Source organism: Narcine bancroftii, chromosome 13 (assembly GCF_036971445.1).
Source record: "Narcine bancroftii isolate sNarBan1 chromosome 13, sNarBan1.hap1, whole genome shotgun sequence".
Lineage (NCBI taxonomy): Eukaryota > Metazoa > Chordata > Chondrichthyes > Torpediniformes > Narcinidae > Narcine > Narcine bancroftii.
In genome coordinates, this window is record NC_091481.1 from 9,688,562 (window position 1) to 9,714,876 (window position 26,315).

The following is a 26,315-nucleotide window of genomic DNA, read 5'->3' on the forward strand; positions in this document are numbered from 1 at the left end:
TCTTGTTCTCCGGTAGGTTGAATGATTTCAATAAATTAGCTGTGTTATGATGTGAACGAATGAAATCCCAGAAATGTGGAATCAGTTTATCTGATTGGAGAACAAGGGATGGAGGCTATTAAAATAGGTCAGAACATTAACAAATAGGTTTAGTAACAAAAGGAGGAGTGACAAACCGGAAACATTGACTCCTCTCTTTGGAAAAAAAAAGCTAAGCACCATTTATTTTGGTGGGGGGGGGGGGTTAGAGAAAAGAGGGATAAAATTACTGATCATTGCTTATAGATGATCGTGGAGGTCATCCAAAGATCAAACTGTATGATAATGGTGTGGTTTACTGTCTCTTGAGTTGGGACTGAATAATGCCAATGGAGAAGCTTATTTGTTAACTTTTTGTCTGAATATTCAGAATACTGTTTACTTCCTTTGGGACAAGGATCAAATCTATTTCTGTGTCACAAATGTTTTTTTTTAACAGACATCCGTAAGTCTATTGTGATCGTGTCAGAAAATACTTGATACAAATATCACTCCGTGGTAAAAACTGCAGTGTCGTAATAAATAGCATCAAAGGCACATAAGACTGATAAGTAAAAATAATTACCATAAATGGAAATAGAGAAACTAATTCTGCCCTTCATAAGTGCAAACATACGCACGGACATCAGAGTTTTGAATTAATAAACTATGGGAGCTATTAATTGGTATGGATGTCCATCCATTGGGTGGAAGTAACCCAGGATGGTTTGTATTCTCCTTGAGTTATGTTTCAATGAATGAGATAGCTGTTGTTTTAATAATCAGTACATCAGTGGCATTCAGTTTTTAGGGTAAACCCTCATTATCTCTAATTATATGGAATACAAAATGTTTTTAAAGAGTTGGGGAAGCAGATCATGATAGAAACTGCGAAAGCTTGTCGCAGTAAAAGCAGGACAATTTCCTGGGTGACAAATGCCATCAGTGGAGAACTGTTGCACACACATTATGTGCCTAAGATCGCTTGCAGTGTATTAGAGTCATCAGAATGATGGGTGGCACACTTGTTAGTCCCACGCCGTCATTCAGACTGGAATTATCATTATGCCTTATGTGATATGATGTGATTATGATATGAAAGTTTATAGCTCTATACATAATGTACAGGTGAACCAGAATACTTTTGACTGCATCCAAACAGTTACGTAGGATAGTCAAACCACAGAAGTGCTGGAGGTAAAAATGTATTACTGATATTTCGTGCCTGAGCCTTGCTTCAAGATGTGAGTAAAAAAAGAGAGGTGTCCTTCAGATCCCTGTCTTTTTTCAATCCTTCCTTGAGGAAGGGTTCAGGCCCGAAATGTCAGTCTTGATGCTGCAAGGCTGGTTGAGTTCATCCAGCATTTGTGTTTGGCTACAATCACAGCACTTTCATGTTTCACTTCAGTTACATTGGATACACCAACAACTGTAATTTAAATTACTTTACCACAATGCACCATGAGACAAAAGGAGTTATAACTAAAGTAGGATAGATTCACATTTGCAGTTAATACAAAAAGTTGTGCAAACAGATTCTTTATTGATCTGGTTCTGGAGTAGTTTATGGTGAGGGTTGTCCAGGAAGTGTATAAGAGCCTCATAACTATTGGGGAAAATAATTATTCTCAAACTTAGAGATGTCAGACTTCAGGCTTCTGTAAATGCTGCCTGAAGATAGTAGCAAGAAAAGGTTGTGGGGATCTTTTATGACGTTGGATGACTTCCTGAGGTGGGGCCTCACAAAAATGTCTTCAATGGAAGGGAGATTAGTGCCCATTATAGACTTGGCTAGGTTGGCCACTTTCTGTAGTCTTCTGCATCCCTGAGCATTCAAGATTCCAACTAGGCTCTGGGCAACCAATCAGAGTATTGCCACAGTGACCTGTGGAAGCTTGATAGAGTATTCGATGACGTGCCATATCTCCTCAGACTTCTTTAAAGTTGAGACATTGGTATGCCTTCTTCATAGTTGCCTCAGTAGGCTGGCTTCAGGATGATATGTGGATTCCCAGGAGCTTGAAGGAACGAACCGTCTCAACTGCCATCCTGTCAATGAAGATAAGTGTGTGGTCCACTGGTCTCTTCTTCTGAAATCCACAATAATGCTGATGTTGAGAGATCATTGTCTTGGCACCACATCTCCAGATTATCGACCTTCATCCCAGATTCTGATTTGTCATCAACTGTTATTCAACCAACAACGGTAGGTGATATCAATAGCAAATTTATAGATTGTGCTGGACCTGGATTTGGCTGCACAATTATGGTTACAGAGGGGATAGAGGAGGGGACAAAGCACATCGCCTTGAGGTGTTCCTTTGTTGAGGGTCACTAAGGAGGAGGTGATGTTGCAAATCCCCTCTGAACTTGTAGGAATGAAGAAATGCATCAATGTAACAAATCATTCAGTACCAAGAGTTCTCCCTTTGTTCTGCATTAAATTGTCAGCTTAGTGAAGTGCAGAGGATTCATAATGTAGATTGGGAGCATCAGTGTGGCATCGTTAGTATCGCAGTTTGAGCAACGGGGTCAGTGATCGGGACCAGGTTTCGAATCATGTGCTCTCTGTAAGGAGTTTCTTTGTTTTCCCCGTGTCTGCGTAAGCTTTTCCTGGGGGCTCTGGTTTCCTCCCAACGTTCAAAACATACTGTGGGTTGTATGGGGGAATGTAGATCATTTAGATGTAATTGGGCTGTACAGCCTTGTGGGCCAAAAGGGCCTGTTACTGTGCTGTATGTATGTCTATTTTTTCTTTAATTTAAAGTTTTTCTTAAAACCTGCATGGTATTATCACAGAGTAAAAATACAATGCTGGAGAATAATCTCAGCAGGTCAAACAGCGTACTTTATCTTTTCAAGATAAACATACATATTTCATGTTTCAGGCTTCATCAAATTATGAACAAAATGGAGGCAGGCATCTGAATAAAATGGAGGGGGGGAGAGAGGGGCAAGGCAGGAGGTAAAAGGTGGAAAATGGAAGGATCACAGCAATTAACAAGGATGGGGGAATAGTGTTATCGCAGAACAATTGCCTCGATCCTGGCAATCCACTGCAATCCTTGTGGTGAGGATGTTCTGACATTGCTGTTCAGGAGGAAGAGCCACAATATACAATCAGTACAATGAAGGAAAGCATTTATTTCAAACATTGGAAGAGATTTCACTTTGCAATTTAGCTCTATTGTTTAGTTTCATTGCTGCAGTTTGAAGGATGCATGGCATTAAAGGTTCCAGGTTCTTACCAATAAAATTCTTGAGGTGGATATTGTGGACAGGCCATTTTTTTTTCTGCTCCTCTTCAATCGAATGAGTCTATAAATTTTTGTTTAAATCCAAATACATTCTGAAAACTTCAAATTTTATTTGTAACTTTGCTCAAAATAACATTGGAAAATTCACATTCTATTTCCAATTCTGAAACACAAACTCAGCAGAACTCTGCTCTGTCCAGGAAATTTGAGGCACTGCCTTGAGTTCTGGCACTCACCATGTTCCGTGATTTAGTGGGACCTCAATATCTTTATGGTTTTCTGGACTTGGTTCAATTCTGTGGCGCCATCTTGTCGGAAGCATCTATCCAATTTTCACACAATTTATTGGTCTCTTTTTGATCGCAGAAAATCTTGTGGAAGTTAATGATATAGTCATTACTTCATTAAATTACTTGTCTAAACAGTCACTGTGCTCTGTGACTGACAAGAAACAAGGAAATGATTACTAAACCTTCATTGAACCTACTAGTTCGTTCAATACCTTTGCAAGGCTGGTAGGTGTACAGGTGCTGGTAGGTAATCATCATTCTGAGTGAAGAAAGTGGATTTCCAAGAAAACAGCAGTTTATTTTTAATGAATAAATAAATTGGGAAAACAATATCCAATTTGCTTGTTATGGAAAGTCATTGTGTCACCAGGCTGGTTAATTATTTTGTTCACCATTATTTCATTTAGCTTGTATCATCTTGTAACCTGGAAGCTTATTGCAACTACAAAAAATGTTGTAAAAGGCTATCACCATGCAATAAAAATGACTGGAAATCTTTCATTGCCAGTCTACCCAATTATTATTTATTTTTGAAATGTTACAATAGATGAGAATATGTTGGTACCTTAGTGGCATCTGCTTTACCACCCCCCCCACCCCGTCTTTTTAATTGTGTTTTGCCTCAGGGAGAAGAATACGTTATGTAGCTTTAACCTCAGAACATCTGCTCCTGTCAAACTTTGTGACATTGACACCAGGCCTGACAATTTTACATCAGTGAGTAAAACTGGCTAGAATAAACAGATTATGTTTTCTTTTTGCTAATGTGCTGGACTGAGAAGCTTCAGCCCAATTTAACTGATGAGGTTTAGTTAGTGTTTAAATTAATGTAAACCTGCCTATTGTCATCTATTTGAATGTAAATTAATTCATTTTGTGTTTTTGGTTTATTATTGATTAATTGTGCAGGGGAGTGCAAATATAGCTCCCTATTTACATTTTGTTACAGTTAATCACAGCATTTTCTGTCAATTCTTGAAGATCTAACTGAGAGAAACAGTGAGTATGCAGCGTGGAAAGGGCAAGGATATTGTTTTCCCAATTTATTTTTTCATTAAAAATAAACTGTTGTTCTCTTTTGGAAATCAACCTTCTTGACTGGGAATGATGATTTCCTTGTTTCTGTGCACTGACGAGCCTTGCAAAGGTATTGAGTGAACCAGTAGGTTTAGTAATCATTTCCTTATTTCTTGTCAGTGACAGAGCACAGTGATTGTTTAGACAAGTAATTTAATGATTTGGAGACCTAATTTCATGATCCACCAAAATAAATGGGAAGCTAAATCAGCTAAAAAAAAATCTACAATAAAATAAATTTGTCAATAATGGGATCATGAAGCAAAAAAAACCAAACTGCTGGAGATTTCTCAGCCGCTGTCTCCAAGGTGATCTTAAATATGATTGTAGATACTCAAGTGATCACAAATGACTAAATTTTTCTTATTTGTGTTTCATGATGTCATGATGCTATAATTTAATATTACAAAGTTCTGTGCTGGTGTATCCTCAGTCATACAGAAGGTTGAGTAGAAAATCAGAAAAGGGAATTGGGTCCTGGCTACTCTGAAATTAGTCAGTTTTGTCTTGCTTGGAGAATAACAATAAGAAAATTCTCAATGTATTGAGCTTGTGGTATTTACAAATTTGCAGGTTTGATGACAACACCTAAAAAATAATACACAAAGTCTAGTGAGTAATTTTTATGTTTAGTGTTTGTAATGCTGGTTATGAGTATATAATTTCATCAGTAGAACACACAAGGTTAGATATAAATCAACATGTGTTACAGAATAAATCCAGATTTTATGTGTACTTTATTTCTAATGAAAAATGCAACAGCCAGTTTGCCTGGAGAAATGACTCACGAGTCATTGTGGGGAAAGACATTACCGGTTAATCTGATTTCATTTATTGTTATCCATAGGTCTAGACACAAGAGAACAAATGCACCATCAAATTGGGACATGGGTTGGCATTGTGGCCCTTTGAGCTCATGGTTAAACTTGTATATATTCTTCATACTCCCATTTATCTTGATTCCTTTAATCCCCAAAGATCTAGCCCAATATCTGAACCCTGTGACCAAGTAAATTCCAAAGATGTGTAATCTGTGGAATTAAGTAATTCCTCTCATCTATGTCTCAACTGATTAGTTCCTTATCCCAAGCCTGTGACCTTCAGTTATTGACTCTTCAGTCAAGGGAAACAATGCCTCAACATCTCCATGGTCAAGTCATCATGGAATTTCAAGCATTAGGAACATAGAAAAAAAGGAGCAGGAATGAAGAATCAAACTTTTGAGCCTGCCGTTCATAGAGAGCATGGCTGACCGCTGCGTCAGTCCTATTCACTCACACACTCCAACATTCTTTGATTGCTTTTATGCTCAGAAGTATATCAACCTCAGTTTTGATTTGGCATATTGGCCAAGCCTCCACAGCTGATTTGGGTAGAGGATTTTAAATATTCACTGTCCTGAAGGTGAACAAACATCTCCTCATTTCTGCCTTAAATGGATAGCCCTTATTCTCAAACTGACCCTCTTGGTCCTGGATTCCACATTCTGGAGCAATGTTTTTCCTGCATACAGCTGAACATATCCCAGAGAATTTTATTGATTTCAGTGAAATCTTGTCTTTTCATCAAAAGTCCAGACAATAAATCTCTCCTCATACTGCAAACCCACTATCCCTAGAAAAAGTCTAGTGAATCTTTGCACTCTTTCCATGCCCAATATATTCTCTATTAGATTAGGAGACCAAATCGTTGTACTTGACTCCAGGTGGAGTTTCCCCAACCCCATGCAATTGCAACAAGACTACCTTATTCAAATCCTTTTGTAATAAAGGCAAACCTATAATTTTTCATCCTGATTGCTTATTACTGGTATACTGTGTTGCCCTTAAGTAATTGTGCAGAGTACAAGGTACCTTTGAACATCAGTAATACCTGATTTAACAAATATTCATCTTTTATATTCGTCTCTCTGTCTACTAATTATGAAAATGATAATTCCATGTGTTCAATTGTTCCTTAAAGCATAACACTCCCATTTCACAAAGGCTCAAAATGAACCTGTCATTGTATCCACATGTGAATATTTCATTGGATTAGGACACAAAAACTGCACATACAGTTGCCTTCCTTTTCTTTTGCTGTACTTTTATGTTCATTCGGTATTATTTATTTATAAAAATACCCAAATCCCTTTGAAGTTAATTTGTAATGCTCTCTCATCATCTTAAAGTTATTCAACTTTTCCATTCTTCTGAAGAAAATTATTTGACATTTAAACTATATTGTGCTTCATCTGGATTCTTGCCCAGTCGACGAACCAGTAACTTCCCTTGCTGGACTCTGCACGTTCCACACGGTTTGCATTCCCATCTGGCTCTTTTTTAATAATTGGTTCAAGCTTGGTTTACAGCTTGTTTCCTATCTAAGTCATGACCTGGTTTGCAGGTAGCTCCAGCCTGATGCTTTCAGGATTCAAATATACATACCCTGCCATCCTAAAATGTACCAGTTTATTCCAATTCTGAAGGTTTCTGTGAAATCTTCAGTGTATGTTACACCACCATCGATGGAAGTCCATCAGCCATAATCTTGTCAAAAGATTTGCTGCTTGTAAATTGTTCTGGAATGCTAAACATACCACACCTGCTGCTTTTCCTTTAACTTCTTTGCTAAATATATCCTAAAATAAACTTGAACAGATTTACCAAAAATATCTTGTTCTTTTCCATCTTTAAGAATTGATTAGGCTGTGATTAGAATAATGTTTTACACTTCATCTCACTCTAATTCCAGAGTAACACTGAATGTATTTCTTTATATCAAGATTCAAATTAAGCCTGTGACTTTAAAAATAGCATAGACATAGTGCGTAACATTCCAACATCATGGTTATGTGCTGTATTTCTCCATGTCTTAATGACTATGCTTTTTATTACCTGTCCAGATATCTCCTTTTGTGCTTCAGTGTCAAATTTTGTGGGATAACTTGCTGTGATTAGCAGTCTCACATGTTTGCTGTGTTTAATTTTTTTGTGGAATATTGGTGTGACTGAGAAAGCCATTGTTCCTCCTCGCAGTTTCCTGAAGGACAGTGAGTTACTTTCTTGAACCGCATTTAGTTTTATGCTGAAAACACCTCTATTGCGCCGTTAGGTTAGGACTCTGAGGATGTTGAATTTGTGTTACTGCAGGAACAGTGATTTCTTTCCAAGACAGGGTTGTGTGATGATGTTGGCATTCTCGTGCACTGGCACCATTTTCTCTTCTACTTGCTTGTAACTTTGGGAGTTACTCAAGAAAAAATGTTTCCAAAAGAGAGAAATACAAAAAAGAAAGAAATGTAAACAAACTGTGCAATACAGATGAAAAAATAAATACTCGGTGATAAATAATTTGCAAAGAGTTCTCAAATGAGTTTCTGATTGAGTTTGTTGTGGAGGGGGTAGCCACTGTTCCTGAACTTTTTGGTACGTCTAGTGGCACCTATACCTCGTTCCTGAAGGTATTCAGTACTTTTGTATTTTCATAGGCAAACAAGAGAAGGCAAATTTGTAACACTTCTTAGGACAAAACGAGATTCACTTCCTTGGGGCACGTTGAAAGTTGCACGTTGAATTTTGTGTTCAGGGACTCAACCTTCTGTATGCTTCTTTGGTAAAAATGGAAGTGAATTGTTTCCCAGTCTGAATAGATAAGTGCAGAACTTATCTTCATCCACTCAAGCATACGAAAATGTTACTTGTAATTCATTAGTGGTATTCTCCTCTGAGATGTTACGTATTGTTGACTGTTATTAGAGCACACTGCACAAGTTCTTACTTTAGAACAATTCAAAACCACAGCAATACCAAAAATAATTTCTTGTTTTGGATATTAAATGTTTAACTGTTATACATTTTGCTCACTGTAGCACGTCGAATGACTCAAAGACTTGTTGACTCAAACCAAGGCTTTTATTAGTAATAGACTGGAGTGTATTACATCAAGATCGACCAGTCCAGACTGACCTGGATCTGGTTAGGAGCAGTCCTTTATGACCTGCCAGTAGGCGTGGCTACGGCTCTCAGCCAATCACTATTACTATATGCAAATATATACAAATATATACATTGGAGATAGTCTCCTGTACTATCACACTGACCTTTTATTTCCTTTGTGAAGAATGAAGGATAAAAGAGATACCATGTCATGCTCAGTTCTAAGCTTAGAATAACTATCCGAAGCAACTGTCTAATCACAATTTGACTCAGTAAAATGAGAACAATGCAATAAAGGACAATAGAGAACAAAATAATAAAAAATATTTATTTATCTTGATGCATTGATATTAGTTGGTTAGATTAAGTTTTGAAAGTATTATTTTTATTTAAACAAATAAAAAACTGCTATATTGTCACTGCATCAACCTTTTGGCTCAGGAGTCATCGTGACTTCGTTCTTCAATTGGAAATCCTTTCCTTTCGTCTTTTCAAGTGGGGTGTGCATCGGAATCATGAAATGAAGCCTTGTCAGCTCAAAAACACGAGGTGAAATTCAGTATTGTGAGAAACAAGTTTGTACAATTATATTCAGTTTTGACATGCTACTAGGCTTGAATTCAAGTTCTGACAGCAGAATGATTGCAGGGGAAGACAGCCTTGATTATAACCATCAGCTTTTTAATTTCACCATCAGAAACTTGCTTCACTTAGCAGGTTGGTGCATCAAGGGATGGATTTTTTTTGACAAAAGGATAATTCAAGGCAACTAAACATTTTAATGAATCTGAAGTTGAGTAGTACTTTCTAAAATCAGTTAATTCTGTAAAATTATCTTTCTTTTATTGGCACAATCAGATGATATCATTTATTTAACTCTTATCAATTGCAACAGTTATGAGCAAGTTAATTAAATGGAGGTTAATACATTTGAACTAAAATGGAATTCAAATCACATTTGTTTTTCCTTGCCTAATTTTCTAATATACAGTTCTTTTGTGCACCTAATTTCTTGGAATTTAAACTTGCTGACTGAAAATATCTCCACTTCAAAGTGATTCACTTAGAATGGTTGAAAGGAAAGCCAGTGCAGCGCTATAATGGTTTGTCTCCAATTTTCAATGTCTCAAATTGCAAAGATGTATGAGTGAAATTATAATGCAGGAAGAAAGTGATAGAATCAGTCCATTCATCCCCTTGTGTTGCCCTACCAATCAGGTACATCTGTGTTATTATGCATGTAAATAAGAACTGCATTTCCCAGCATGCAATGTGCTTGGTTGGCGGAAACCGGAAGCGGTATGTGACGGGAGTTGGTGAAAGTTGGTTGAAGCAGCTCAAGGAAAACAAAGTTGGTTAAGTGTTAAACCCACATAAAGCCGTTCTTCTTGAAGGACAAACATAATAGTATTCTTTATCTTTGAGCCATTTTCTTGAATTAAATCCATATCCCTAACTTCCCTTCATATCAAAAAGTTAATTGTTTTAGTTTTCAGTATTCTTGGAAACAGTCTCCAGTCTTCAAGGACAGAAAGTTCCAAAGATTCAATCTCATCAGGTTGAAAGAATTTCTTCTCAGACTTGAATGGCCAACACCTTACTTTGAGAATGTTTTAGATTCTGAATGTTCTGGTTTTAGACATCCCAGCCAATGGAAAATATCACCCTTTACCCTATCAAACGTTGACGAAGGGCTCAATCCCGAAATGTTGGTTCCCCATCTTTGCCTCCTGCAGAAGCTGCACAATCTGCTGAGTTTCTCCAGCAATTTTGTATATTTATTACAATTGCAGCGTCTGCAGATTTTCTTGTTTCACAGCATTAGAATTCACACCTGAATTTCCTTCATGATTAAGAAATATAAGAATAAAATTGTAGTAAGATTAGACAAGGCAGAAATATATTATGATTGATTACAATAAGAACCACATCAGAATTACAATTCAAATTAGATGCAGAAATTCAAAAATTAGCTTAGTCATCAAAAGGTTGCAGTGATCTGCCTGCCAAATTTATAATTTTTTATACAATAAAATTTCAACAGGCAATTACTGCACAATTAATTTTACAAAAACAAACTGCTCTGGAGAAATGACACAAGATAGAGAGCCAACACACATCTGTATTGGCCATTAGAGAAATACATGGAAAAAAATGCCCCAAAACAGAGGCTTTCCATCTTCCTCAGCTCTGCCCCGCTCCCTCTCCTTTCCTAACACCATGAATGTTTAAGATTCTTGGGTGTTTTTCATGGAGACATTAACAGGATCATTTTAAAGAATTAGCATTTTAAAACAGAGGATCGACACATATCACACTTGTAATATTTTCAGCAGTAACTTTTCTGAGGATGTGTCCTGGGACTTCCATGTTGATGCAGTCATGAAGAAGGCTCACCTTTGTGAGGAGATTTGGTATGACACCAAAGTCTTGCAAATTTCTACAGGTGGACCCCATCGAGGACATCTACAGGAGGCAGTGAAGAAGCCTCTCTCCTCAAGGACCCTCACCACACGTGCAGTTTTCACATTGCTACCATCCGCTACATTGCTACATGCTACATTGCTGCCTAAAGAAATCTCTTGGTGCCTGCCACATTGACCACCGCCAGTGGGCTGATATCGCCTCAAACCGTGCATCTCGGCGCCTCACAGTTTGGCGGGCAGCAACCTCCTTTGAAGAAGACCGCAGAGCCCACCTCACTGACAAAAGGCAAAGGAGGAAAAACCCAACACCCAACCCCAACCAACCAATTTTCCCCTGCAGCCGCTGCAACCGTGTCTGCCTGTCCCGCATCGGACTTGTCAGCCACAAACGAGCCTGCAGCTGACGTGGACTTTTACCCCCTCCATAAATCTTCGTCTGCGAAGCCAAGCCAAAGAAAGACCATCCGGAAGGGAGGTACAGGAGTCTGAAGATGAACACCCGATGGCAGAGAAACAGTATCTTCTTTTCTGCCATCAGATTTCTGAATGGACAATGACCCACAGACACAACCTCACTTTCTCTTCTTTCTGCACTAATTTATTTATTTTTAAATGCAATTTATAGCTTTAATGTTTTCACTGTAAAGAAATATTTGGACTGCAATGATGCCACAAATAATGAATTTTGTGTCATATTCATGGCAATAAATTCTGATTCTAGGTCATTCCACTGTCTGATAGCAGGTATTTTATTTACAGCAATTATTTGTTTTATTGTGAAATGTGACATCAACAGCTAAAAAGATATTTTTCCATTTGTCCTCGAACAAAATTGTGATGTTAGCTTAAGGAGCTTTAAGAGCTTTTCCCTGATGATTCCACTGAAAAACCTTTTCATACTGAATAATATCATGTTTCATTGTACATTGCAACACCTCCTCACCCACTGTTCTCCTACCAAGATGTTGACTCATCCTGTTTCCTCCTGGGATCTCCCTCAGCAGGAGGCTTCAGCACCTAGAATCTCGATTCTAGATTTATCAAAGAGACATTGCAAAGTGGAGGTCACCTGCTGATGTTGGAAAAGTTCTTACTCACAGGACAGAAGGACCTGCTGTGCCAAGGAATGGTCAGTCAGAAGGTCACTGAAATGCCTGTTACTGAACGACTATGCTGCTTTGGCCACCTTCCAAACTGAAAGGAAGGGAATTGTTGTAAATGATGGCAGAAACTAACTGTTGGCTCAGGAACTCTCAACCAAAATTTATTACTCAGAATCAAAATTTATTGCCATGAACATGTCAGGAAATACATTCTGTTGCGACAGCACCACAGTGTAGATATTTATATAAGCGACATTACAAAATAAATAAATATAATGCAAGAAAAAGAAAAAGTAATTTCATTCAGGAAGCTGAGGGCAGAGGGGAAGAAGCTGTCTGTGTGCCGCTGAATGCTCATCTTCAGGCTCCTGTAGCTTTTCCTGATAGTGCAGAGTGAAGAAGGCATGGCCTGGGTGGTGGGGATCTGCGAGGATAGAAACTGTTTTCTTAAGACACTGTCATTTGTATATGTCCTTGATGGAGTGAAGTCTGGTTAACTTAGAGGCAAAGTTAACAGCCCTCTGGAGTTCTCTCTTGTCCTGAGCTTTGGCACCTCCATACCTGGCAGTGATGCAACCAGCCAGAATGTTCTCCATGGTACATCTGTGGAAATTTTCGAGAGTCTTTGGTGACATACCGAATCTTCTCAAACTCCTCACAATGTATAGCCGCTGGTGAACTTTCTTCATGATTGCATCAGCGTGGAGGGTCCAGGACAGATTCTCAGAAATGTTGACACCCAAGAATTTGAAGTTCTTCCTGCTGAACTGTGAGGGGAAACGTCTATAACAAGCTTTGGCTAGGCTAAGAAAATGGACAATTAAATGGATGAAATCAAAGTGGAAAAGGTATATGTTTTTTGTGCAGAGGTAAACAACAACAAATTATCTGTTTTGATAATAAGGAAGCTAAAGTACACGGATAACTCTGTCCTGCACCAATTAAGCCAGCACTTGGAGAGACTGTGTCATTTTGGTCACCCATCCCTATATCAACAGTATTTGCATGTTCCATCGTAACAGCTTTGTGTACTACACATGTTATTTAGTAAAGTGCTGTCCTAAATATTTAATGAAGGCATTGTTTATCCTTTCATTCCTGTACACAATATTTTCTCATCTTGTACTACTTTGTGAATGTCCTTTGAAACAAGTTTTTAGTTAATAAGTAACCTCTTTGGAAACAGCTTTGATTGTTTCTCATCCTAGTGCTTAACGCCTGTCTCTTAATCCTTGGTCTCTGTACTTCTCATAGTCCCAGCATTCTAGGTTCAGTCCTGATCTCCACTGCTGTCTGTGTGAAGTTTGCACATTCTTCCTGGATTTCCTCTGGGTGTTCCAGCTTCCACCTTCATCCCAAAGATGTGTGAGTTGATGTGTTAAAACACACAGAAATGCAGGAGAAACAGCCAGTCTTGCAGCATCCATAGCAGCTAAAGGTATATTACTGACATTTTGGGCCTGAGCCCTTCTTCAAGGAATCTTCAAGGTTCATATGTTAATATACCACTAAAAATTGCTCCAAGGGAATAAATCAGCGGTTCTCAACCTTTTTCTTTCCACTCACATACCACTTTAAGTATTCCGTATGCCATCAGTGCTCTGTGATTATTAAGGGACTGCTTAAGGTGGTATGAGAGAGGGAAGGAAAATATTTGAAAACCACTGTTTTAACCTAATTGACTCGTTATGTGCATGCTTTCATATCTCCAAAGGAAATGGGCCAATGACAATTTTTTTGCAAGCAAAATATTTCAGTAACAATTGGGACTAGAGCGTTGGTTCTCAACCTTCTCACTCACATACCACCTTAAGTAATCCCTTACTAATCACAGAGCACCGATGGCATAGGGATTACTTAAGGTGGTATGTGAGTGGAAAGAAAAAGGTTGAGAACCACTGGAATAAATGAAAAATCTGGGGAAGTTGATGGGAATGTGGAGAGAAAAGTATGGGATTAATGTAGGATGAGAGGAAATGAGTTTAGTGCCAATTTTGGCAAGGGGTTGGAGGCAAAAGTCCTGTTTCCATGCTGTGCCTCTTAGGGTGGCCATTCCAAAGGATGACATGGTCATAGTTTATAGATATTATATATGCAGTGTGTTTGCATTTGTTGATTTTGCAATACCGTTTAAATTAAATAGGTGTGAGGTGTGAGGTAGGGAATAACTAGACTGTTGTGGAGTAGGTTCACATAAGTCACACAACATTGTGGGCTGAAGGGCCTGTACTCTGCTGTTTTGTTTTATGCATTAAGAGCCATTGATCCTTCTTTATTCATCACTTTCAAGAGTACTTTTTTTTTCATTTTTCCCTTAGACTGTTTTTAGTATTCTCCCTCATCTGTCCTTTGTTAACATAGCTACAGAAAGCTTCCCCACTACTTTTTTCGGTGTCTCTTTTGCAATGAGATAAAATCTTCACATTGGTGTCAAATTCACAATCTTAAAATATAAACAAGAGAGTTTTACTCTTGTGTTTCAAATTAATCAAGAATTGTTTAAATTAATGTACATATTATTGCCTCCTCTAAGTTTGTTTTATATGTGTATCATCCTAGGATCTTGTGATGCTTCCTGATGGACATCCACTGATCAGCCATGTCTAATTATTGAGTCATAAAATCTTCCAGCACAGAAATAGACCCACAGGACCAGTTTGATTTTTAAATTTTTAAAAAATTTTTCACACTATGAACCATATTAACCAAAATACACACAAACATTTCCCTCTTGAATATACACAGTGTCATTTTCTCCCCTTTTTTCCACCTCCTTTCCCTCCCTCCTTCCCACCCCTCTCCAAACCCATTAAACGTTCAACATTTACAATACAATAAACCCATTAAACAATGTCATCACACAATGAAAATAAATAAGAAAATTGTGTCATCTACTTTTACACACTGGATCAGTTCATTCCGTCTTCTTCTCATTCTAGGGGGTGGAGGTCCGCGGTAGGCCCTCTCTGTTTTGTTCCATGTACAGTTTCCAAATTTGTTCAAATAATGTGACTTTATTTTTTAAATTATATGTTATTTTTTCCAATGGAATACATTTATTCATTTTAATATACCATTGCTGTATTCTCAGGCTCTCTTCTGATTTCCAAGTTGACATTATACATTTTTTTGCTACAGCTAATGCTATCATAATAAATCTTTTTTGCGCTTCATGCAGTTTGAGGCCTAATATCTTACTTCTTGTGTTACTTAGAAGAAAGATCTCTGGATTTTTTGGTATGTTGCTTTTTGTGATTTTATTTAATACCTGATTTAGATCTTCCCAAAACGTTTTCACTTTCTCACATGCCCAAATTACATGTACTGTTGTTCCCGTTTCCTTCTTACATCGAAAACATCTGTCTGATAACGTTGGATCCCATTTATTTAACTTTATATATATAACCTGTGTAACCAATTATGTTGTATCATGCGTAACCTCGTGTTTATTATATTTTTCATATTTTCAGAGCATAGCTTTTCCCATTTTTCATTTTTTATCTTTATATTTAGATCTTGTTCCCACTTTTGTTTGGGTTTATAGTTTATTTCATCATTTTCTTTCTCTTGCAGCTTGATGTACATGTTTGTTATAAATCTTTTAATTATTATTGTGTCTGTAATCACATATTCAAAGCTGCTTCCTTCTGGTAACCTCAGCCTGCTTCCCAGTTTGTCCTTTAAGTAGGTTTTCAGTTGGTGTATGCAAACATTGTACCGTGAGTTATACCATATTTGTCCTTCATTTGTTCAAATGATAATAAATTATTTCCCAAAAACCAATTTTCTATTCTTTTAATCCCTTTTCTCTTCTATTCTCTAAAGGAAAGGTTATCTATTGTGAAAGGGATTAGTTGATTTTGAGCAATAATAATTTTGGTAGTTGGTAATTTGTTTTTTTCCTTTCTACGTGAATCTTCTTCCAAATGTTGAGCAGATGGTGCAGTATTGGTGAACTTCTATATTGCACCAGTTTTCCATCCTACTTATAAAGTATATGTTCTGGTACCTTCTCCCCTATTTTATCTACTTCTATCCTGGTCCAATCTGGTTTTTCCCTTATTTGATAAAAATCTGATAGATATCTTAATTGTGCTGCTCTATAATAATTCTTAAAGTTTGGTAGATGCAAACCCCCTTGTTTGTACCATTCTGTTAATTTATCTAGTGCTATCCTCGGTTTCCCTCTTTTCCATAAGAATTTCCTTATTTTTTTTAGCTCATTGAAGAATTTCTCTGTTAAGGGAATTGGTAACGATTGAAATACGTATTGTATCCTTGGGAAGATATTCATTTTAATGCAATTTACCCTTCCTATCAGTGTTAGAGGTAAATCTTTCCAATGTTCTAAGTCATCTTGTAATTTCTTCAATAATGGCTGATAATTTAATTTGTATACATGGCTTACATTATTATCTAGTCTAATTCCTAGGTATCGGATTGCTTGTGTTTGCCATTTAAATGGTGATTCTTTTTTAAACTTTGTGAAATCCACATTATTCATTGGCATCACTTCATTTTTATTTGCGTTGATCTTGTACCCTGATATTTCTCTATATTCCTTCAATTTCTTAAGTAATTTTTTTATTGATAATTCTGGTTCTGTTAAGTATACTGTGATGTCATCTGCAAATAGACTGATTTTATATTCCTTCTCTTTTATTTTTGTCCCTTTTTATCCCTACAAATAGATTGATTTTATATTCCTTCTCTTTTATTTTTATCCCTTTTATTTTATTTTCTGTTCTTATCAGTTCTGCAATGGTTCTATTGCTAAAGCGAACAGTAAGGGAGATAGTGGACATCCCTGCCTAGTTGATCTGCTTAATTTAAGTTGGTTTGATATATATCTATTTACTGTCACCTTCGCCATTGGTCCCTTATATAATGCTTTAATTCAATTAATGTATTTCTCTGTTAGGTTGAACCTCTGTAATACTTTGAATAAATAATTCCATTCTACCCTGTCAATGGCCTTCTCTGCATCTAAAGCAACAGCCATTGTTGGCATCTTATTTCCTTGTACTGCATGTATTGTTAATGAACTTACAAACATTGTCTGTTGTTCATCTTTTTTAATAAATCCAGTTTGATCTAGTTTTACTATTTTTGGTACACAGTTGGCCAATCCGTTTGATAATAGTTTTGCTATTATCTTATAATCTGAGTTAAGTAGAGATATTGGTCTATACGATGCTGGTGTTAGTGGATCTTTCCACGTCTTTGGTATTACTTTAATTATTGCTGTTTTACATGAATCTGGCATGATTTGTGTTTCTTCTATCTGGTTCATTAATTCCAGGAGAGGAGGAATTAGTAACTCTTTAACTGTTTTATAGAATTCTATTGAGAGTCCGTCCTCCCCAGGCATTTTATTGTTCGGTAGCTTTTTTAATATATCTTGTATTTCCTCTATTTAAAATGGTTTTATCAATTTATGTTCGGTAGTTCAATTTTAGCTAGAAACTCATCTATTTTGTCTTCTTTCCCTTCGTTCTCAGTTTGATATAATTTCTCGTAGAATTCCTGAAAGTTTTGATTGATCTCTGTTGGGTTATATGTAATTTGTTTGTCCTTTTTCCTTGATGCCAATACCGTTCTTTTAGCTTGTTCTGTTTTAGGCTGCCAAGCCAGTATTTTGTGCGTTTTTTCTCCTAGTTCAAAATACTTCTGCTTTATTTTCATTATGTTCTTCTCCACCTTATACGTTTGTAGTGTTTCATATTTTATTTTTTTGTCTGCCAATTCTCTTCTTTTTGTTGTATCTTCCCTTGTTGCTAGTTCTTTTTCTGTACTTACTATTTCCCTTCCCAGCTGTTCAATTTCCCAATTGTAGTTCTTTTTGAACTTAGTTACATAACTTATTATCTGCCCTCTAATGAAGGCTTTCTTTGCATCCCATAATATAAATTTTTACATTTATAATACATTTTAATTTGGCGCTCAATAAATTCTCTAAATTCTTGTCTTTTAAGTAGCATGGAGTTTAATCTCCATCTATATGTTCTTGGTGGGATGTCCTCCAGTTCTATTGTTAATAACAGGGGTGAGTGATCAGGTAACAATCTAGCTTTATATTCCATTTTCCTAACTCTTCCTTGGATAAGGGCTGACAACAGGATCAGGTCAATCCTTGAGTATGTTTTATGTCTACTCGAATAATATGAATATTCCTTCTCCTTTGGGTGTTGTCTCCTCCATATATCCAAAAGTTGCATTTCCTACATTGATTTAACCATATATTTGGCTACTTTGTTCTTTCTGCTCGTCTTTTGTCCAGTTTTATCTATCGTTGAATCCAAATTAAGGTAAAAGTCCCCTCCTATCAATATATTCCCCAGCGTATCTACAATCTTCAAAATAATATCTTGCATAAACTTTTGATCCTCTTCATTAGGTGCATATATATTGACCAAATTCCAGAGTTCTGAATATATCTGACATTTTAGCATTACGTATCTCCTTGCTGGATCTATTATTTCCTCCTCTATTTTGATTGGTACATTTTTATTGATTAATATAGCTACACCTCTGGCTTTTGAGTTTTGTGATGCTGCCGTTACGTGCCCTACCCAGTCTCTCCTTAATTTATTGTGTTCCACTTCAGTTAGATGCGTTTCCTGCATGAATGCTATATCTATTTTTTCTTTTTTCAGTAAATTTTAATAGCCTCTTCCTTTTGATTTGGTTATGTATTCCATTAATATTTATAGTCCTATAGTTCAACAAGGCCATCTCATACTTCGTTTACATCTCATTTCCGCTTCCTCACCTCCACCTTTCCCCTTTTCCCCATTTCCATTTCTCAGTTTTCTTTTTTTGAACGCACTGTATTACAAAACTTCTAAAACATAAAATATTTCAACCATTCCCACATCTAAAATTCCCTTAAACCCAAGTGTCCACCACCCCCCCCCCCCCCAAGTCGCCCCTTGTCCCTTGCCGGGCAACCACAAATCCCCTCTCCATTCGGATTGCTAACCCGTTTGCAAGTGTCAACTGATTTCGCAGTGATTGTTAATCTCTCCTACCCAACCCTCTCCAGAAAAGATTTTTATCTTCACATTAAAACAAAGCTCCCTCTCTTTTCTTCTCTTTTTCTTTTTATTTTCTATTTATTTATTTTTTAACTCCTCCTCTTTTTTCCCCCTCCTCCCTTACTTCCCTTTTCTTCTCTCCTTTAGTTCTTATACATTATTTTTACTTCTTTATATGTAGTTTGTCGTCGTTCTTTGTTCTTGTTACATCTCCTCATCTCTCTTTCTGTCTTGTAGGTGTTCTGCAAATTCTCGTGGTTTCTCCGGATCCGAGAACAGTCTGTTTTACTGCCCCGGGATAACTATTTTAAGCACCGCTGGGTACCTTAACATAAATTTATAGCCTTTCTTCCATAGGATTAGTTTTGCTGCGTTAAACTCTTTCTTCTTCTTTAAGAGCTCAAAACTTAGGTCTGGGTAGAAATATTTTTTTTGACCTTTGTATTCCAGTGGTTTTTTGTCTTCTCTCATTTTATTCATTGCCTTCTCCAATATATTTTCTCTTGTCGTGTATCTCAGAAATTTTACTAAAACGGATCTTAGTTTTTGTTGTGACTGTGGTTTCGGGACTAATGTTCTGTGTGTCCTTTCTATTTCCATTCCTTCCTGCATTTCTGGCATTCCCAGGACTTTTGGGATCCATTCTTTTATAAATTCTTTCATATCTTTGCCTTCTTCATCTTCCTTAAGGCCCACTATCTTTATATTGTTTCGCCTACTATAGTTTTCAATTATATCCATCTTCTGAGCTAACAACTTTTTTGTCACTTTCTTCCAATTTTCTTTTTAAGACATTCACTTCCATTTCTACCGTCATTACAAGTTCTTCCACATTTTCTAATCCTTTCCCTACATCTGTTATGACCAGCTCTATTTTACTCACTTTTTCTTCTGTACTTTTCATTTTTCTTTTCATTTCACTAAATTCTAGTGTCAACCATTCTTTTAATGCTTTCATTTGTTCTTGAAATTTTTTTAAATCTATTTTCTGGCCATTCATTTTACCTCCTGTTCCTCTGTGCAGAGCTTGGTGTTCTCCTTTTTCTTTTGTGTCTGCTCTTGGGTTTGTGTCTTCTATTTCCAGTAACTCAACTTCCCTAATCCTGGCAACAACTTCGTTAACTTCTTCTTTACCTTTCCCAACTTCACAATATCCTTCGTAAGTCTATGTAACCAAAACTGCACACAATATTCCAAGTGTGGCCTCATCTACATCTTGTTGGACTTCAACAAGGTATTACTTACAAGTTGCTGATCCAAAACATGTCCGTTTTCTGGACAAATGGCAATAAAACATCATTTGCTGGTCACTTTTAGTGCAAAATTTGTATTTGTTTCCTTATCCATGTCTTATGACAAAATGTGGCATTTCATAGCTGGAGCCATCTTTTATTTTGAACCTATTGATTACTGAATTTATGTCTGTCACTCGGCTTCCCAAATATTTCTTTTTTGCTTTCAGCCATTGTTTCACAGTGACTTCAGGTTCAGGCTGGGAATTGTGCAGAGTTGACCTGGACCAGAATTAATTTTATTGTCAATAAATGCTCAACAGTGTACTTTCACTAGGGAGGATGTTTTGAATAGGCTGAGTGGATTGTTTGAACGCAAGGGATAAGACTGAGAAACATTACAATGCAAAGCATTTCCTTCTCAGGTAGATGTCATAAATGGGGTGCTTACTCCCAATGGTGTAAGTTGACCAAAAAATGGTCTCATGCAGTGAAATAATGCCTTAAAAACTGGTGGATCTCACCAACCATACATTTCACAGCCTGATATTTCCCTGAACTATAATAGATGCTAAATTCCTAATAAAGTCAGAATATGTACTAATGCTGCGAACCAATTCTGAATCCTGTACAGTCCTGGATTAATTCCACTGCATGACTCAATGTCTCATCCATGGATTATGTAAGATTTCTTATTGAGGGAATATTCAATCAAGGGCCATTAAAGTCACAGTACATTGTGGTTGTGAATTAATTATTGGAACATTTTCATGCAAAACATCAAATTCTTTGATTATACGTACTGATCCCAGCTGCACTTCATAATGTAGTAAGCACGAATCACCATTTTCTATAATGGGCAAAATAGAGTGAATGATATTATCAGGTAGAGGTCAGATATTTGACAATTGTAGGACTAAGAAAGATCTGTTACTTGATTTGCAGCATATTTTGCTGAAAGAACAAGCACAGATTCACTGTCTCAAGCCTTAGGCTTTATTAACGTCCTGCTTGGTTTGCAGCGTATGCACATTCACTTGTGTTTCCGTTAAAGATTCTAGTATGTCAATGTTTATTTTTGACAGGGCCTTAATTTTTAATGCATTTTGTCTCTTTCTTTCAGGAAACACAAACTTTAATTGCACTTGAAAAACTTAACTCCTTTACCTAGAATGCTCTATTTATAGACATCAGTTCATTTAAGGGCAGAGTTAGTTTTCTATATCAAACTTTTTTCATTGCACATCTAATTAAGTTCAATGCTCAGTTCATTATCTGTTTAAAACAGCTTAAAATACCTTGCAAAGCAGGTTTAAAATTCTCCTTTATTTAGTTGAGTAATCTAATGCTTTGTTTCACATTGGTTAATGCCTGACTGAAAGTAGTAGATAAAGGATATAGAAAAAGAGGAGCTTGAATATGCTGTTTAGCCAATGGAACCTTTTCCTGCTGTTGAGTAAGCTCATGGCTGATCTGTAATACAATTTATACTTACCTTTTCCCTCTGTTCTTGGGTTAAACCTGTTAAACTCAGATTTGAATTTAAGTTTATTTGCAACAAAGTACCTGGTACAATGAGGTTCTGCAAGAAGTCCAACAGGCTATCTCTAATTGATACAGTTATGTTAAAATCACAATTAAAGAGTATAGGATGGTAATGAAAAAAAAAAATCAATAGCACCAAGCAAGGGCAATATGACAGTATATTTATGGAGTTCTGTTCGATTATTAATTACAAATCAAAAGTAAAAAGAGCTGCAGATGTTGGAAATTTGGAATAAAAGGAGTAAATGTGTAAGCGCTTCACAGATCAGGCAATATCTGTTAATGGAGAATAAGAAAAACTCCAGAAGCTGGAATTCTAAAATAGAAACAAAAAGTGGTTTAAAATTTGCAGCAGGTCAGGCCATATCTATAAGAGAAACTGATTTCAGTCTCAGGTTGAAGACCCTTTGCCAAAACTGGAAGGAGAGAAAAGAAGCTTGTTAAACTGCTGGTTAGGTAAGGGAATGTCTCTAGGATAAATCTGGGGTGACCATAGGGATAAGCTGTAAACAAGATTATTGGGACAGTGAACCAATGGCACCAGTCAAAGAGGGTGAATATAAAGAACAATCGCAAAATAATTACAAGATGCAGAGCAGTAAGGGTCGGCATCTTCTCTGCCTTCACAGAGCAAAAAGGACTAAAGGGGGAAAAAGCAAACAAATTGAGGTGGCATCACAGATGGGAGACTGAAGCGGAAATGTTATTTGAAATAGAATTCAGTAAGTATGGGCACCTATGGAGATTGGTAGATGCCAGTTACGTGAATTTGCCAATTGCTTGAGATTGCATTTTTTACCTATTTATATTCTGCATTTTTTTTTTGCCAGTTGCTTGAGTTCCAAATATCAGCAGTTGGAAGGTGTCATGCCGTTCCTTGAGCTTACACAGAGTCTTGCAACGTTACCAGAGGCTCCAGACCAGTGAATCAGAGAAGGAGTGTGTAGATTTTGGGAAAGTATTAGGTTCGGTGGGTTCACAGAGAGGCGAGTCTAGACTCACGTTACAATCAAAAGTAACTTTATTGAACACAGGAAACAAACAGGGAAAGATATCAAACGATAATTACTACTTAATAGCTATATAGGTATTTACATCAAACCCAGGTTGGACTCTGATACCAGTGACTATCTATCTTCTACACGATACGAAACAAAAATCTATAACTGTGCAAGCAGGCACATTGGGAACAATACCAGTGACTGCTTACCCTATCACACTCTCCCTCACTTGCACACACTTCACAGACAGGGATTTCAGATTTATTGTCAGAGTACATACATGACATCACATACAACCCTGAGATTCTTTTCTCCTGTGGGCAAGGCAGAATAACCACTAATTAGTAGTGCAAAAAAACTACACAGCATAGACATATAAACAAACAAAAAAACGAAACAGATAATGAATGTAAACAAACTGCAATACAGAGAGAACAAAAAGAAAATCAATAAAGTGCACAAATAAGAATCCTTAAATGAGTCTCTGATTGAATTTGTCATTGAGGAGTCTGATGGTGGAGGGGTAAAACTTGGTGGTGTGAGTCTTGTTGCACCTCTACCTCTTTCCTGATGGCAGCAGCTGGGTGGTGTTAGTCTTTGATGTTTGCTGCTGCTCTCTGACGGCAGTGTTCCCTGCAGATATACTCAATAGTGGGAAGGGTTTTACCTGTGATGGCTTGGGCTGTGTCCAGTTCTTTTTGGAGGGCTTTATCCTCAGGGATATTGGTATCCCCATAACAGACCATGATGCAGCCGGTCAGCACACTTTCCACTTCACCTCCGGAAATTTGCCAGGGTTTCTGGTGTCATACCAAACCTCCGCAAACTCCTGAGGAGGTAGAGGAGCTGACGTGCTTTCTTCATGATTCAAGAAAGATCGTCCAGGATGATGACTCCCAAGAACTTAAATTTGCTCACCCTTTCTACCTCTGATCTCCCAATGATCACTGGATTCCCTGTTCCAACGTAGGTGAGAGTCTCTGCAAGCTCTGACCTATTGCAGTACTGTACTACAGTTCAACTTAGTGTAGAGCACACCTTACCCGCAACTCCTCTAGCAATGTCCACAGTAGCGACTTGGCGTGGAGTGATTTTAAAGACTTGGGCTAAGAGGCAGGCAGAGAGAAATGTGCTATGCATTGATATTTATGATGTCTTGGCAATGATAACACTGAATAATTTAAATGAGTGAACGGAAAGGTGTGCACTAATGGCTGGCCAAGTCTAACCTTAATTGGCAGGTGATGCGACTTCCAAATAAGTTTCTGACTGGGAGGTCACATGACCCTCCGCAATCCACAGTGTTCCAGGTAGGAAGGCCACGTATTCTTCCACAATCCATGTACAACAGTGTGGGATGGAGAATTAAAATTGCACCCTCTTTTCAATGGAAATTTGTTCTTGAATTCCACTGTTCCTGTCCCTGCTTTCTCCAACTATGATGGAGGCATTTGTGAGGCATTTAACTGTCGGGCTCCGTGCACAGGTATCTGCTTTGATTCCTAAAGGCCTTACTCTTTACTGGTTACTCTCTTCCCATTAATATCTTTATAAAAAGCTATGGGATTGATGCACAATCAATTACCACAAAAGACTGAGGTTGTGAAATTGATCGCCTTTTATTGACCATAAACTGGAGCACCAACCAACCTCATCAACTGATCTTGGAAGAATGGGGAGCATGCAAGGGATAATCGGTAGGATTGATCTTGGGAGGCATATCCAGCCAGCACTAACCAATCATAGTATAACTGTGGTTTACCACAGGGATTTTCTATGATCTTACTCACCGTGGTCCCTCTTCACCTTCTTAATTACTTTTTAAAGATCCTCAATACTTTCTAATCTCCTATCGGGCCTCTCCTGTTTAATACTGGCCCTAAGCTACCTTTTATTTGTCCTTTATCCAACACTTGATTTCCAGGGCTCCTTGAAGTTGTTAGCCCTGCTTTTCACCCTAAGAGGGAGATTTTGATCCTGAACTCACACTACATCATTTTTCTTAACATGTTGACTATCCTTCTCCCAGTCCACTTTTGCCAGGGCCTGTATAATCATATCGAAATTGGCCTGCCCACAGTTTGGGACCGTAATTTCCTGTCCATACCGGTCCTCCTCCTTGAGATGTATAGAGTTATGGTAAGTATGGTCCAAAATGCTGTGTAAATGAAACTTTGCCACCAGAATGTTGATCCCCAAAGACTAGGCCCACTGCAGCCCCTTCCTCATTTCTAGGTACTGACTTAAAAAGCTCAAAAAAACAAAACAGGTGGTTGTTGACTTCAAGAGGACCCAGAGAGACCATGCTCTGCTGACCATTGACGGCTCCACCACTGAGGTCATCAAGAGTATCAAGTTCCTCGGAGTGCACTTGGCGGAGAATCTCACCTGATCCCTTTCCTGCAAAGGCTGAGGAAAGTTCATCTCCCACCCTCCATCCTTACTACATTCTACAGAGGATGTATAGAGAGCATCCTGTGCAACACCACCTGCTTTGGAAGCTGCAGAGGATAGTGAAATCAGTGGAAAAGATCATTGGGAGCTCTCTTTCGACCATGAAGGACATTTACAACACACAATGCAGGCGAAAGACAATAAATATTGTAAAGGATTCCACACCACCCTTATGTATACTGTTCTCCCTTCTGCCATTGGGAGGAGGTACTGCAGCACTCAGGCTCTTATGACTAGGTTGGGCAAGAGTTTTTTTTCCTCCCAAGCCATCAGACTCCTGAGTTCCCAGAATATTTAGGGTTTGGGTACCAATGAGTCTTAATATTTTAAATATGTTGAACTTCTGTTCTAACCTATAATTCAACAAAGGTGACTTGATTTGACTTGACCTGGATGGACTTTAATCAATTCTGTTGCCTTTAAGCTTTTCAGAATAGGGTCATCTTAGCTAATATAGGGGAAGTTGAAAACTATCATAACCCTATTATTTTTGCATTTTTTAGTCATACCAATGTGATCCTCTATCTTGCACTATTTCAAGGCAAAATGTTTAGATTTTTCTCCCTAAGCTGACTTGCTCAATTTTTTCATTGTTGGGAAACTTGTGCTCAAGATGCCATGTTGGTGTAAGTTGTTTCTTAATGCAAACCAGAAACAAAATTGATGCATTTTCTTTTGATATTCAAAGTCAAAGTTCAAATTTATTGTCAGAAAAAAATGCATGACATCACATTCAACCCTGAGATTCTTCTAATAAATCTTTGAGCAAATTCTATACACAATATAACTGGAAATAATAAAATCTAACCAAAAGCAGAGCTAAATTTCATCACATCCTGAAATAAGGCAAAATGTGGGTGCTTTGGCATTTGGGGACAGAATAACTGAAGCTTCAGTGAATTTTTATGAATGCCAGAAATTTAAAAAAAAGTTGTCAAGCAATCTGACGTGAGAATAT

General features: G+C 37.4%; 1 protein-coding gene across 6 annotated transcripts in view; it reads left to right on the plus strand.

Annotated features, from left to right (window-relative positions):
• The window catches only part of exoc4 (exocyst complex component 4), a 325,936-nt gene that overhangs the window by 45,536 nt on the left and 254,085 nt on the right, over positions 1–26,315 (plus strand). The gene's annotated exons all lie outside the window — the stretch shown is intronic.